This window comes from Halichoerus grypus, chromosome 3 (genome assembly GCF_964656455.1).
Source record: "Halichoerus grypus chromosome 3, mHalGry1.hap1.1, whole genome shotgun sequence".
NCBI lineage: Eukaryota > Metazoa > Chordata > Mammalia > Carnivora > Phocidae > Halichoerus > Halichoerus grypus.
In genome coordinates, this window is record NC_135714.1 from 151869224 (window position 1) to 151885374 (window position 16151).

A 16151-nucleotide genomic window follows, 5' to 3' on the forward strand; every position below is an offset into this window, starting at 1 on the left:
GAAAGATGAGGTAATCTGCATGATGAGACCCCTTGCCTTTCCCTCCCCGGGAATGCAGCCTTGCCTGGAATGACCCTTTTCTCTTGTTGATGACTTTCTTGCCCTGCCCTCCTCCTACAAAAACCTTCCATTTGGTACACCTCCTTGGAGCCCTTCTACTTGCTAGATGGGATGCTGCCTGATTCGTGAATTGTTTCACAAAACCAATTACATCTTTAAAATGTACTCAGTTGAATTTTTGGTATTAACAGGCCAGATCTATGATTTTAGAGCTGGTAAACATGGGAGATCGCACCGAGGTGATGCTAGGCATTGCCCTGGGAATGACTCCACCCAGGTCTCTGGACTAGAGAAGGAGGCCTGGCCCCACTACTCCCAACTTGACAGGACCTCAGTTTGTTTCACTGTAAAATGGACACACTGACCAGGGCCCTGCCCTTCACAAAGGGAAGAAATAATACTAGGCCAGGACTTACTCTCAAAATTGTTACATGCACAAAAAGTATAGAATCTCCCAATCCTTATCATCACTAATGGCAAAGTCATTGTCCCGTGATTTACAAAACCTCTTTGAGGCAGCAGAGTAAAGATCACCAAACCCATACTCCTGGCCGTTTTTACTTCACACAAATATCAGTTTGGAGATGGGATTAATTTACATTGTTTATGCTTTACGGCCAAATTTCCTGGTCATTTATGTTTGTAATCTGAAGGATTTTTGCCTGAGAGCCATGGGCTGGGACCAAAAAGTGGAAAGAGGTGTGCAGATGGAATGATCCTCGCAGTCACATGGGCCCCATTTTAGAGGTTCTAGAGCCATAAAGTGCCTGCCAACCTCATCCTTCCCTCTCTTCCACCTGCCCTCCTCCCCTGCTATGTGACCCTCTCTGCTGCATTTGCCCACGAAGTTACAGTTCCCTTCTACCACACCGCCCGCAGCTTTCCGGTCATGACAGGAGCAGCAAGCTACAGGCAGAATCCACTGTCTCCGTGCAAACAGTTTTCATGTTAATAACTCTATATACTTGGTGTTTTATACACTCAGAAGATGAAGAGCCCAATTTCAAAAACGGGCCAAAGGCCTGGATCAACACTTCACGAGAAAAGATACATGAATGGCCAATAAGCACATGAAAAGATGCTCAACATCATTAGTCATCAAGGAAAGGCAAGTTAAAACCGCAATGAGACACCACTGCGCAGCCCCTGGAATACTTACACTAAAAGACTACCCACACCAAGTGTGAGGATGGAGGACAACTGGAACTCTCATACACCGCCGGTGGGAAGGTAACATGGTTTGACCACTTCAAAAACCAGTTTTGTCAGTGCTCTTAAAAACCAAGCGACAGGGGCGCCTGGGTGGCTTGGTCGGTTAAGCATCCTACTCTTGATCTCAGCTCAGGTCTTGATCTCAGGGTTGTGAGTTCGGGCCGCGTGTTGGTCTCCACACTGGGTGTGGGACCTATTTAAAAAAAAAAGTCACCTACATATGGCCTAGCCATTCCACTTTAGTGCATTTACCCAAAAGAAATGAAAATATACATTCACACACAGACTGTACTCCAAAATTCATAGCAGGTTTCTTTAGAATAGCCCAAAAATGGAAACAACCCAAACTCTCATTGACAGGTGAATGGATAAACAAACTGTGGTCTATCTATTCAATGAAGTACTACTCAGCAATAAAAAAAGTGAACTATTGATACATGCACCTACATAGATGAATCTCAAAAAGAAGAGCACATACTACATGATTCCATTCCAGAAAATGTAGCCAAATCTATAGAGAGAGCAAGATCGGTGTTGCTTAGGGATGGAGACAGAGAGAAAAGCAGAAGGGAGGGACTACCAAGGGGCAAAAGAAAATTGGGGGAGTGATGTATGATTTCATTATCTTGTTTATAGTGATGTTTTATGGTGTATATTCATGGATCAGAACTTATCCAAGTGTGCATGCTAAATACATGCAGTTGATTATATGTCAATTACACCTAAATAAAGCTGCTTAAATTTTTTTTAATTTTTAAAAGGGAACAAACTAGTGATACACATAACAGCATGGATGATTGTCAGAACCATTACGTTGAATGAAAGAAACCAGACATAAACTAGAAGGCACTGTGTGGTTCCATTTATTTAAAATTCTTGGAAATGAAAACAAATAGGAACAGACAGTATATCAGTGGTTGCCTGGGGACAAGGGTAGAAGCAGGGATGAATTACAAAGGGCAGAGTAAAACTTTTGAGGGCGATGGAAGCATCCATTATCTTCATTTGGTGATGGTTTCATTGACGTAAGCATATGTCAAAAACTCATCAACTTGTACACTGTATATATGTATGTGTAGTTTACCATAAGTTAATTATACCTCAAAATAGTTGTTAAAAATGCTCTAGAGCATCAAAACATTATGAACACAGTTGCTTGAAACACATGAATCAATAAAAATCCACAAATCCAGGATGATAATCAAAGAAGAGAAATCCAAGGCAATAGGAAAAAAACATTCATTTGTTATTCTTTGGGTTGACTATAAAACCAACCCCTTACTTTGAAAATTAGTCATGTAAAAGAAGGGCATTCGCATTGATTCTACATTTCCAGCAGGAACTGTATTTCAGTTGATGAGAGAAAGCCTTGCCTTACAGAAAAACGCCAGCTTATAAACATAAAAGGGTTGACAGAATTGGAAAACCATCATTTTCCAAGCCTAATGAAATTATTGATTCCATCGAGGATTATTCCTTAATGTTGAAACTGTGAAGTGAATTGTAAGTGGGGAGCTGGATTTTGTGCAATGCCAAAGTAACATCCCCGTCATTACCATCTAGCCACAAGGGGTCCCCCCACGAAGGTACCAGGCTGCCAACCCCTAACCCTGGAGTTATCCTACACACTAAGGGAAAGCTGTTTCTCTGCTTACAACACTTCTGACACCAAATGTGTGGGGCTGTTTTTCCCAGACCAACCAATTCTCCAGTTCTCTGTGAACACCAACTGGGTGTCCTACAATTTGATTCAGTTGCGACCCTAACTCCCCAGAGTTAGCCCAGACCCCCCAGGTTATATCGCCCCCACTTCAGATGCCAATCGCAAGTCCAGGTCTCCCATACTTTTGACCAACCGGCTATATATATACATCAGGAGTTCCCACAAACCCCCTTCTCAGGTTCAGTAATTTGCTGGAATGGCTCACAAAACTCAGGGGAAGATTTGCCTGTGCTGACCGGTCTAGTATACAGGACATTACAAAGAATACAGACGAGGGCGCCTGGGTGGCTCAGTTGGTTAAGCGACTGCCTTTGGCTCAGGTCATGATCCTGGAGTCCCGGGATCGAGTCCCACATCGGGCTCCCTGCTCAGCAGGGGGTCTGCTTCTCCCTCTGCCCTCTTCCCTCTCGTGCTGTCTCTCATTCTTTCTCTCTCAAATAAATAAATAAAATCTTTAAAAAAAAAAAAAAAGAATACAGACGAAAAGCCAAGTGAAAAGGTACATAGGGCGAGGACCAGAAGGATCTCTAGTGCAGGAGTTTCTGTCCGTGTGGAGTTGGGGTGCATCATGTTCCCAGCACCAGGATACGTTCCAAGCCTCTAATCACATGGTTGATTCCACTGGCAACCAGCCCCCATCCTGAGGCTATGTAGGGATCCACCAAAGAGTCACTTCATTAGTATAAACCCAGGTACGGTGGAAAGGGGTTTTTTTATGAATAACAAGACACTCCTCTCTCCCATACCACTCAGGAAATTCTAAGGGTTTAAGAAGCGCTTGGGGTGCCTGGGTGGCTCAGTCGTTAGGCGTCTGCCTTCGGCTCAGGTCATGATCCCAGGGTCCTGGGATCGAGCCCCACATCGGGCTCCTTGCTCAGCAGGAAGCCTGCTTCTCTCTCTCCTGCTCCCCCTGCTTGTGTTCCTGCTCTTGCTATCTCTCTCTTTGTCAAATAAATAAAATCTTAAAAAAAAAAAAAAGAAGCACTCGTGCCAGGAACCAGGGATGAAGACCAAATATATTTCTTATTTTATCACAGACCAAATGCGTATTTGTTATTATATTACAATATCACAAACACTAGAGTTCATGTGTCTCTTGATATGCAGAAACATGAAGTCCATCTCTTATAATGTCTTCTAGTTTAGAGGGTTAACGTAAGCCTATCAAAACTTTAGACCTAACTTTCAATTATGGGAAATTTAAGGGATGGAGAAACCACTAAGCTTCCCAGCAAGGAAGCAATTAGACAAGCCCAGAAAGTGGGACATTCTGCAGAACTTCCCAAGTCAGGGTCATAATAGAAGGGCCTGCTTTTGAATAAAAGAACTCTAAGGGACATAACGACCAAATGCAATGTATGGTTCTGTATAACCAACCGAAAAGGACATTTGGCAGACTACTTGGATTGGGGATTAGGCAATGCTAAAGAATTACTGTTTTTTTAAATCATGATAATGTTAACTTGACTATATTGGGAGATGGTCTTTTTTTAAACCCATACTGAATGTTTAGGATTTTTAAATCATCAAATACCCCCCCCCCAAAATACTATCTATGTTTTATGTTAATCCTTTCCAATGTTTACATTATCAGCAAGCAAAAGCCCTTAAGTCCAATTTTTATTATAAAACCATAGAAACCTAAAAAAAAGAAAAAAAAAATCATGGAAACCTGAAAGCTTCATGCTGTCAGCTTCTGGAACCCAATTAACACTAGAAAATGCTCTCTCTGTGTTGGATTTTAACCAGCACCAACATTCTACGTTGCTAGGCGATGTAGGTAGTATTGTACCCAGACTCCAAAGTGGCCCCCAATAATTCCCACCTCCCAGTATCCACGCCCTGTGTAGAACCCTCCCACATCAAACAGGGCTGGCCTTTGCAACCAATGGGATATTCCAGAAATGACAGTTGTGGTTTCTGAGGCAAAGTCATAAAAGACACTGAGGCTCCGTCTTGGCTCTCTCGTAGGTCTCCCACTCTGGGAAGCCAGTCTCTACACGTGAGGACATCCAAGCAGCACAGATGAGAGAAACTAGGCCACCTGCCCATAGCTGGCACCAACTGGCCAGCCATGTGAGTCAGCCAAGAAGGCTGGAGATCCTCCAGGAAGCAGATCCTCCAGGCCTAGTCAAGTCCTCAGGTGGACAGCAGCCCCTAGGTGACATCTTGCCTGGGATTCCGTGACGGACCCTGAGTCACAGCAGCCTGCTACAACAGCTCCCAAATTCCTAATCTATAGAAACCGTGAGATCACAAATGATTGCCGTTGTTTTAAACTATTAAGTTTTGGGGGAATCAGTTGCTCAGCAAAGGATCACATAAGTAATGATGGGCAAAAGCACTGAACAGGAGACAGAGCTGAGTTTCAGATCCTGTTCTTCCGCTATCGCTGTGCCACTTTATTCTTTGAGCCTACTTATTGTCCTAGTCTGTTCTGGCTACTATAACAAGAATACCATAGACTGGGCGGTTTACCAAGCAAACATTGATTTCTCGCAGTTCTAGAGGCTGGAAGTCCAAGACCTAGGTCCCAGCAGATCCCGTGTCTGGTGAAAGCCTGCTTTCTGACGTGTGGAGAGCAGCCTTCTAGTTCTGTCCTCACTTGGTGGAGAGGCTAATCCCATCATGAGGGCCATGCTCCCATGACCTCATATAAACCTAATTACCTCCCACAATCCCACCTCCTAATCACATCCTCCTTGGGGGTTAGAGCTTCAACATAGGAATGGGAGAGGGTGAGCCAACATGCTGTCCGTAACAGTGATCTTTTAAAAATAATAGCATGAAAATACTATTGGCCTCACAAGTTTGTTTAAAGGATCGAATGGGCATAAAGTACCTAGAGCAGTGGTAAGCCCAAGGGAGATCAATAACACATGCTGGTTGTCTTCTTAATCACACCATGCCCCATTCTCTCACTTAACAATGGATCTTCTACTCTGTCAGATGGACCTGAACTGCTCACCAGTGGGATTGTTGCTGAGTCAAACAGGAATGTGTGTTTGGAGAGGCTCGGTAAACTCTCAAGTCCTTCGCACGTGCTGTTGGTAGCCTTTAAGGGCTGACTCAGGAGAACCCGCAGAGTGTGGCCTCCTCCATCAGTGGGTCAGATCAGGGGTCCACCAGGAGTCATTGGTGTCATGTGGATATTGACAGAAAGCCACAGAAAGACTTTTCCCAGCTGCTGACATCAGGCCCACATGCTATCTATTGCCAAAGAGTTGGAGCTTTAGAAAGCTCAAACTCCAAAGTAGAGAAAGGCATGTGATTCCACAGTCAGGAAACACTGAGGTCACTGCATAGACCAAAGATCCAGAGAGGAAGCAGAAATGCCAAAAATGAAAGATCCTTCATAACGACTTCCAAGAAACCAGCAGTTTTGCTGCACTGTGAAGTCTGGGGCCTTGTGCTGATCTGTTAGGTGTCCCTCATTCAAGGACAGTGCCCTCCCCCACTTTCATCCCGCCTTCACCACCTCCCAGAACAGGAACTGGCCTGAGATAAATCACGCCTGACAGGAAATAAGAAATATGCAAAGTGGTAAAGAAAAAGAGACAAGAAAACAACCACCATGACTTGGTCCAATGTGTCAGCAAATGCCTCCCTGTGAAAGTTTTACTGCCTCAAAATGGATCTTTGTTCTAAAATACCCAGACAAAGCTACGAATGCATACATTTTAAGACCAGGCGATACATCAGTGAAGTGTAACTATATAAATCAACACGTGTGGTTGTTAGGTGTATAACATTGGATCAAAAAAGCATGTCACAACACAAGGATGTCCAACCATGCTAATAAACCTCAAAATAAGGAGAACCAAACAGTGATCATTTACAGATGCATAATCCACAATAATACTATCATTTAAAAGACAAAATAGGGGTGGCCGCCTGGTGGAGCAGGCAACTCTTGATCTCGGGGTTGTAAGTTCCAGCCCCACCTGGGTTAGAGTTACTTAAAAATAATTTTAAAAATCTTTTTTAAAAAAGGCAAAATAGTGATACGTACTCAATTTTGAACAGCTGTAACCTCTGAAAGGGAGGGGAGAAATAGGGAAGGATATAGGTGAGGCACTTTCGAGGCTAATGGTGTTATTCATTTTTCTCTAAAGATTTATTTATTTATTTTGAGAGAGAGAGAGAACACGTGAGAGAGCGTGGTGGAGGGTGGGGCAGAGGGACAGGAAGAGAGTCTTAAGTAGACTCCGCGCTGAGCATGGGGCCTGACACAGGGCTGGATCCCACGACCCCAGGATCATGACCTGAATGGAAATCAAGAGTTGGATGCTTAACCAAATGAGCCACCCAGGTGCCCCTAATGTTGTTAATCTTACGTCAGGTAGCTGGGTCACTTCATTTCAGTCTGATGGTCCATAACCTGCATGTTTCTCAGATTCTCTCTCAAACTCTGGATTTCTTTTATTCCGTTTTCCTATGATATTATCCACAAAAGTGAATATAGACACATTAAAGAATTTTGAAAAATTAGAAGGGAGAAAAGCTCCCCCCCCCCCCATCCTACCATCTTATTTCTGTTTCAGCTCACGGCCTCTTCTTTTTCCTTATGCAGGTGGGTTTTTTTTAAACGAGTTATAAGCATACTATACATACTTTTGCTTTCTGCTCTTAACACTGAATCAGAAGCAGCTTTCCAAATTACCTAAAATCTTCAAAATCGTCCTTCTTCATGGCCACATAATGGGATATGTATAATTCTTCATGAAAATTCCAAGAATCGTAGTGATTCTATATAGTATATGCGAGTTTAAAAGAAAATAAGTGATAATGTTTGATTAGCCTCCTAATACTGACATAAAAAATTACCACACACCAGGTGGCTTAAAACAAGAGAAATTTATTCTCTCTCATGAAAGTTAAAATTCTGAAATCAAGGTGTCAGCAGGACCACACTCCTTTCAAAGTATCTAGGAAAAATTCCTTCTTTGCCTCTCTCCTAGCTTCTGGTGACTCCTGGCAATCCTGGGATCATCGGCTTGTAGCTGGTCACTCTACCCTCGCCTCTGTCTTCACATCTCCTTCTTCTCTGTCTCTCTGTGTCCTCTCCTCTTCTTATAAGGACATCGGTCATTGGGTTTAGTATCCATCCTAATCCAGTGTGATCTCAACTAAATTATATCTGCAAAGATCCTACTTCCAAATAAGGTTACACTCTGAGGTTCTAGATGGACATGAATTTTGGAGACGCTATTTGATCCACTCCAGCTGCCTTCGGCAAAAATATGAAACACCAAAAACTGGTTTTCAAATAAGGCAAAAATGTGCTGCCACCAGCCAACCAATCCAGGTGTACTGGCTGTGGGCTCTCAGTCCACGCTGTAGAAAGTTTGCATGCAAAGAGGCCTCAGAGATCTGTGCAGACTTCTCATTTCATCATAAGGAATTTGAGGTGGTCGGTGGTAAGGTGATTTATCCCAGGACACTCAAATTTCTGGTTACATTCAAGGAGACCACCTCAGGCCAATGCTAATTGGGCCCAAGAGAAACCTCAGTCTACATCTCAAGGACCTTTCTAAGATTGTATTATTTATCTAGCACTGAGTGACCAATTAACACACACTTAACACTTCAACCAGCACACATCTATTATCACACAGTTTCTGTGGGCCAGGTGTCTGGACTCAGCTTTGCCGTTTTCTGCTTCAAGGTCTCACAAAATGGCACTCAAGGTGTTGGTCAAGATTATGTTCTTATCTGGAGGCTCAGCTGGGGAAGAATCCACCTCTGAGCTCACTGATGTGGTCGTCAGCAGGATTCAGTTCCTTTTGGGCTAATGGACTCAGGGCCTCAGTTCCTAGCTGGCTTTTGGCCAGAAGTGACCCTCAGTTTCTTGCCTGATGGGCCTTTCTACAGATTGGATGACTTAAACAAGGAAACTTATTTTCTCATGGTTCTGGAGGCTGGAAGTCCAAGATCAAGGTGTTGGAAATGTTGGTTTCTTTTGAGACTTCTCTTTAGTTTGCAGATTGTCACCTTCTCACCGTGTCTTCTTATGGTCCCCTCTGTGTGTACTTGTCTGGTATTTACATTTCCTCTTCTTTTAAGGATGCCAGCCAGACTGAATAAAGGCCCACTCTAAAGGCCTCGTTTTAACTCAGTCACCTCTTTAAAGAACTTATCTTCAAATACAGTCACACTCTGAGATATTGGGGGTTAGGGCTTCAACATATGAAATTGGGATTGGCAAGTATTCAATTAAGGCAGTAACATAGACCTAATTTTATTTTAGCAGCGCTACAATCCTTGCCTGTCTCCATCAAACTGGTAGCTTCTGAGTGCGTCTGACTGAGGACAATTCCACCAGCAGCCTCAGAGCTCACCGGAGACCCTTCTTATGGGGGAGGGTCCAGGGACCTGGGGGATTGCTGCATTCCCATGTCTTGCCACTGTCCCAGTCTCCTTTACTCTGGTGCTCAACCCTAGTATCTGGAGCTCATAATGGACACTTCTGGACAGTTGTTTTCCCTAATCCACAAAGTCCACTCACTCCTCAGGGCTCTCTTCCCCCATACCCTGGCCCTCCCTGAACTGCTCTTCAATCCCCTTTCCTAAATGCTGGCTCACTCCTTGACTTACCAGTGACCCTCACACTCAGCAGGTGTGTGGAAAGATCCCATCAGGTACAAACCACCACCGATTGTGTAGAGCTCCATGGAGCACATTCTTCACTGGAATTTCATAAAGACACACCTTCTAGTTGTCCTTCCCTAGCTGCTTCTCTTCATTTTTCCTCCTGATTCCTCCTCGTATCCCTGACCTCCTAAACTTAGAGAGTCCTCAGGTTCACTCCCAGGACTTGTTTTTTTTTGGCCATTCTCTCTACTTTGGTAAACTCAATCAGTCTACAGCATTAGACACCATCTATACCTTGCTTGCAAATCTTGATCCTCAATTTGGTGTCTGTGAACTCCAGACTCAGCTCTCTATTCAACATCTCAGCTTGAATGTTTAATAAGGTATGTCATTCTGGATGTGTCCAAAACGGAGCTCCTGATCTTCCCCCAAAAAAGCTTCCTCTTCTGAAGTCTTCCACACCTAACTTTACCACAACTCTATTCTTCCAGTTGCTTAGGTCAAAAAATCCTTGATTTCTCTTTTTCTCTCGTAGCCCAGATCACATCCATCTGAAAGCCTTGTTTGCTCTGCCTTGAGAATATCACTTCTCACCACCTCCCCTGCAACCGCCCTGGTGCAAGGCTCCATCTTCTCCCACCAATCTAGCCTCCCTGCCTCTGCCCCGCCTCCCCTTTACATCTTTCTAAACACAGCAGCCAGATGTGTCTGTTGAAACCCAAGTCAAATCATAGCACTTCTCTGTTCAAAACCCACCAGTGGTTCCTATAACACTCAAAGTAAAAGCCAAAGCACAGGAGATAGAATGGGAGCTGCCAGGAGCTGGGAGGCAGGGGGCGGGTAGTGTCTCATGGATATGGAGTTTCAGTTTGGGACTACGGAAAGTTCTGGAAATGGATGGTGGTGATGCTTGCATAGCTATCTAACAAAAGATAGATAGGCTTAAAAAGAAAAAAAGCCAAGGCCCTACACATTTTTTGACTCCCTTTTATTTTCCTGACTTTATCTCCTACCATTTTCCATCTCATACATTCCACTTCACTCACATAGGCCTCCTGACTGTTCTTCAAACACATAGGGCATTCAGGGAATTTGCCCTCACTAATCTCTGTCAAAAATGTTCTTCCCTGGGGCCCCTGGCTGGCTCAGTTGGTAGAGCATGAGACTCTTGATCTCGGGTTGTGAGTTGGAGCCCCACGTTGGGTGCAGAGATTACTTAAATATAAAATCTTTTTTTTTTTTTTAAGATTTTATTTATTTCACAGAGAAAGACACAGCGAGAGAGGGAACACAAGCAGGGGGAGTGGGAGAGGGAGAAGCAGGCTTCCCGCGGAGCAGGGAGCCCGATGTGGGGCTTGAACCCAGGACCCTGGGATCATGACCTGAGCCGAAGGCAGATGCTTAACGACTGAGCCACCCAGGCGCCCCTTAAATATAAAATCTTAAAAAAAAAAAAAAATGCCCTTGCGCAAATATTTGGATGGCTCAACTGCTTACCTCCTTTACCCTCTGGTGAGGTAGGGTATATTCCCACAGCATCCTACGTAAAATTGCAAACCACACCCTGAGCTCCATTGGTACTTCCCATCCACCTTCTCTGCTTTATTTTTCTCCATAGTTTATCATCAGTGACACAATATATTATTATTTATTTGGTTGGCTTTTATTGTCGGTCTTTACTGCTATAATGTGAGTTCTGCGGAGTTGAGATTTTTGTCTGCTTTTATTTATTCCTGCATTCCTAGCTCCTAGCACACTGTCTGGCACATAGCAGATCCCCAATAAAATGTTTGAATTAGTATTTATCGTGGCATTGGCAACATTTTTTTAAACTAGAACTATTATAAATTCATGAAAAAATTACGGTCTTTCTCTACAAGTCTTCTGTACACAGTAAAAATGTGAGATCATGAAAGCTATACAGAAACAGAGGGAAATATTTCTGATCAAAGTGGACATGGCTATGTACATTACGATTGTAAAGATCTAACATATGTATTCATGTGGGCAAGAATGGAAATAAATATGCAAAATGAGAATAGTTGTTAGGATAATGGGAGTACATTTCTCCTCAAAAAACCAATTGGCTTTATTACGAATTAGAATATTTACAACCTACTGTGTGCCAGATAATATTTTAAGCAAATTACACAGATAGTCTCATTTAATCTTCGCAAAAATAAACTCTAGGCTATGGTAGAAGAGTTAAGTTACTTGGTCAGGATCACACAGGTTGTGGCAGAAACCAAGCCAAACTTATGTCTGACTCACATCAAAATATTAACCAATTTCTGCATGAGTCAGCCCCAGCCACAATGATACTGCATAACAAACCACCCCAAACTTTGGTGACGTGCAACAATAAGCATTTGGTCCCCTGCTCACTGGTTTTCAAGTTGACTCATTTGGCAACTAGACTGGGCTTAGCTCAGTGACTTGCTCCAAGCTACAGTCCGCACGGATGGTTCAGGTCAGCTCCGTGTTCATTCTGAGGCCCATCCTGAAGAGGCAGAGACTCCCAGGGGCATGTTCTTTACCAGGGTCCTATGCAAGAAGGGCCACCTTCTCATGTACACACCATGTTCTTCCCTACCTGTGTTCTTTGACTCAGAACATTGTTTCTTTACCTTTTGTGAAGACCTGGGGACTACACTGGTCTTCAAAATTTCATACTCAAAGCTGTTAAATATCTGAAAGTCATGTGCTGTCATGAAGAGAGAGCCCAATTAAGACCTGAGCTGATGGATGCCTGGGTGGCTCAGTGGGTTAAGTATCTGCCTTCAGCTCAGGTCGTGATCCCAGGGTCCTGGGATCGAGTCCTGCATTGGGCTCCTTGCTCAGCGGAGAGCCTGCTTCTCCCTCTCCCTCTGCTGCTCCCTCTGCTTGTGCTCACATGCTCTCTCTCTCTGGCAAATAAATAAATAAAATCTTAAAAAAAAAAAAAAAAGACCTGAGTTGATGATCTACCATTCACCAGGCAGGAGGTTGGTTATGGGCAAAACTGAGAAAACTTCTATGGTTCCTTCCTCAATCTAAAAATAGAAACCATGTGGATAATATTCAAAGTATTTAGTGACCAACTTGGTGTTTGGAGGCTTCCTGCTGTGCTAGATATTAACTCTTTAGTAATCTTTAGTTTAAAGGGTTCCAGAGAGGCCTTGAAAACTGGGGAGGGCACTCGGGGGCTCTGTCACTGTTTTATGACTGGTAAGGGCACACCACTGTATCCAAACTGACTGTCATCCCTGGAGATCAAATGTCCCCGCCCTGCCATAAGGACAAAGACAGGTTCATCAGGAAATTTAGAACAAAGGCGGGGGAAAGTGCTATCATAATAGGAAAATCCTGCACATCCCATAGGTGCCACCTGGTCAGATAGCCTTCAAAACTGCAAGATGCTGCCCGAAAAAAGTCTCCATCACCTACAACAGAACCTCTGCTGACAGTTTTCTTTCTCCGTGACAATTTCCCCCTTTGGGATTAAAAAGCAGAAATCACTATTCTCTGCAGCCTGTAGGACAAAAACAGTTCACAATCATTTCTCTTTGGTCCCATCTGGTATTTGTTTTTCATTTGAGCCAATATTGTTTTTAAGATTTTATTTATTTACTTATTTGAGAGAGAGAGTGAGTGAGAGACAGAACACAAGCAGGGGGAGTGGGAAAGGGAGAGGGAGAAGCAGGCTCCCCACTGATCAGGGAGCCCGATGCGGGGCTTGATCCCAGGACTCTGGGATCATGACCTGAGCAGAAGGCAGACGCTTAACCAACTGAGCCACTCAGGCGCCCTTGAGCCACCATTTGAAAGCTGGAGGCTTGGGAGCCTGGGTGGCTCAGTTGGTTAAGCGTCTGCCTTCTGTTCAGGTCATGATCCTGGGGTCCTGGGATCGAGCCCCATATCGGGCTCCCTGCTCGGCGGGGAGCCTGTTTCTCCCTCTGCCTCTGCCTGCCACCCCACCTGCTTGTGCTCTCTCTCTCGCTGTGTCTCTCTCTGTCAAATAAATAAAATCTTTAAAAAAAAAAAAAAAGCTGGAGGCTTCATCTAAAAATCCAGATTTCCCTCGCTCCCCGGAACCAGTTAGCCGCACAGTGTATGCCTCATTTGTCAGCACTGCCTTCTGGGTAAACTGTGTCTCCTCCCTGCCCCCTCAGATTTGAAGAACACGTGCATTTGGGAGCTCTTCCCTTTTTGCCTCGTTGAATCTGAGAAAGGAAGGTGGGTCACCAGCAGCTCTGCTAGAGCTATCCAAGAAAATTCGACCAGGGTTCGCGTTCTTGCTGCATCTGCTCAAACCTGCAGGGTCTGATCCAGAAATACGGCCTCAGTATGCGCCACCAATGTTTCCATCAGGACGCAAAGCACACTGGCTTCCTTAAGTTGGATTCAGTGAACTGCCTTGAATGGGTCATCCAAGATTCCCACCTTAATTCTAGCTCTTTGTATATAAAATAAAAATACTTCAACATAAAAAATAAATAAATAAGATCAAAAAAATAGAAAAATCCAGATTTCATTTTTTTAATTCTATTTATCTATTTTAAGTAATCTCTATACCCACTGTGGGGCTCAAACTCATGACCCCGAGATCAAGAGTCCTAGGCTCTACTCTACCCTGTGACCCAGAAATTGTACTACTAGGTATTATTTATCCAAAGGATATAAGCATAATGATTCAAAAGGCACATGCACCCCAAAGTTTATAGCAGCAATGTCCACAATAGCCAACACATGGAAAGAGCCCAGATGTCCATCGACAGATGAATGGATAAAGAAGATGTGGTATATATATACAATGGAATATTATGCAGCCATCAAAAAGAATGAAACCTTGCCATTTGCAACAATGTGGATGGAACCGGAGGGTATTATGCTGAGCGAAATAAGTCAGTCAGAGAAAGACAAATATCATACGATTTCACTCATATGTGGAATTTAAGAAACAAAACAGATGAACATAGAGGAAGGAAAGGAAAAATAAGACAAAATCAGAGAGGGAGAAAAGCCATAAGAGACTCTTAACTCTAGGAAACAAACTGAGGGTTGCTGGACGAGGTGGGGGGATGGGGTAACTGGGTAACGGGCATTAATGAGCACTGGGTGTTATATGCAACTGATGAATCACTGAACTCTACCTCTGAAACTAATAATACACTATATGTTAATTAATTCATTTTAAATTTTTAGAAAACTTAAGGAAGGTAAGGAAAAAAAAAGTCTTAGACTCTACTGACTAAGCCAGCCAGATGTCCCTAAAAATCCAAATTTCTACTTCTATCAAATAAACCAGAAGATAGAGCAACATTCTTTTGGCATCCCTTGCATGGCAAGAATCTGCTAGAACTGAATAGAAGTTACGCTTCATGTAAGGCCTATATACCCCATGGGTCCCCTCTCCTCACCATTCCTCAAGCTTCTCCCTAATACTGAGACAGGCACTTGTAATGAACCTTTTTTTCTTATAATAGAGAAATATATCTCTGTGCAAGACTCTCACAAATGGGGAAAGGAACTCAGAGCTGCCAACTCAGGGAAGCCTCTGAGGGACTCTGACATAAGAAAGAAAGTATATGAAGTATGGAAGGGGGCCCCCCAAGCCATTATGTACTGTTGTGCAATGCACCTCATTGCCTCTGTGAATGGTGCCCCCTAGGGTTGTGCAGTGAGCAACCTGCACAGCTGTTCAGTGCATTCTGGAGGCATGAGAAAGATACAGAGGTGGCACAGACCTGTGAGAACAGAGCAGGCAGGGGATGGTCCCAAATGGGGTAGGGGGCCAACAAAAGGAGCCCTTTCAGCTTTACTAGAAGAAAGAACAGAAATGAGGAAGGCTTGGGGTTGATTATGAAAGCAGACCGCAGAAGAAAATGGACGCATTTGACTCTTCTGCTTTCATCTTCAGGAAAGCACCTGATCCTCAAAGGGGAGAAGGCAGAGAAATTATCAGGAGGCCTCTGAAGTCCAAGGTGAGCAATGTGCACCTTGCCCTTGTCGGAGGGGCTTGAGGCTGGGGCTTGCAGAGGACTCCAGACTCGGGAGCAAATGAGACATAACTAATCTCACTAGATTAGGCCGCAACTTGATGTTTTTTATGGTAGTAAAGAAGAAGTTTCTAGATACTAAGAGACAGACTAGACCAAATGTTTTGTGTTCCCTTTATTTCCTTACCACTGGGCGGCTCTCCTTTGACCACAGGGTGACTTTGATGGGTCCTGTAGCCAAGTCTGGGGAAGCCACAGGGAGTAGCTTTCAAGCCCCTTTTTTCCTAACCCTAGGGCAGAACGGGGGCTCACCCAGACATGCTATCATAATTCACTTACTTCATTTATAATAACTCGGGGCAAGTGCTTTGAGTTTTTAAATGCAAATTGAAACATTAAAAAGCTTGCCTGCTTTATAGACCCAGAGGAGCTCTGCAAGAGGTTTTGCAGGTACAACACTTTCTCCTTTCTCTGCCCGGCATATGTTCTGAGAGAGGGGAGTCCAAACCTTGGTGAGGGGTCAAGACGAGACAATGGCCCTAGCTTAGTTCTGCCTGCACCCCAGAGTATAATGAATTTATTGC

General features: G+C 43.8%; 1 pseudogene; it reads left to right on the forward strand.

Annotated features, from left to right (window-relative positions):
- The first annotated feature begins 1249 nt into the window (after positions 1-1249).
- On the forward strand, positions 1250-15500 carry LOC118535823 (small ribosomal subunit protein uS14 pseudogene; annotated as a pseudogene).
- Positions 15501-16151: the final 651 nt, after the last annotated feature.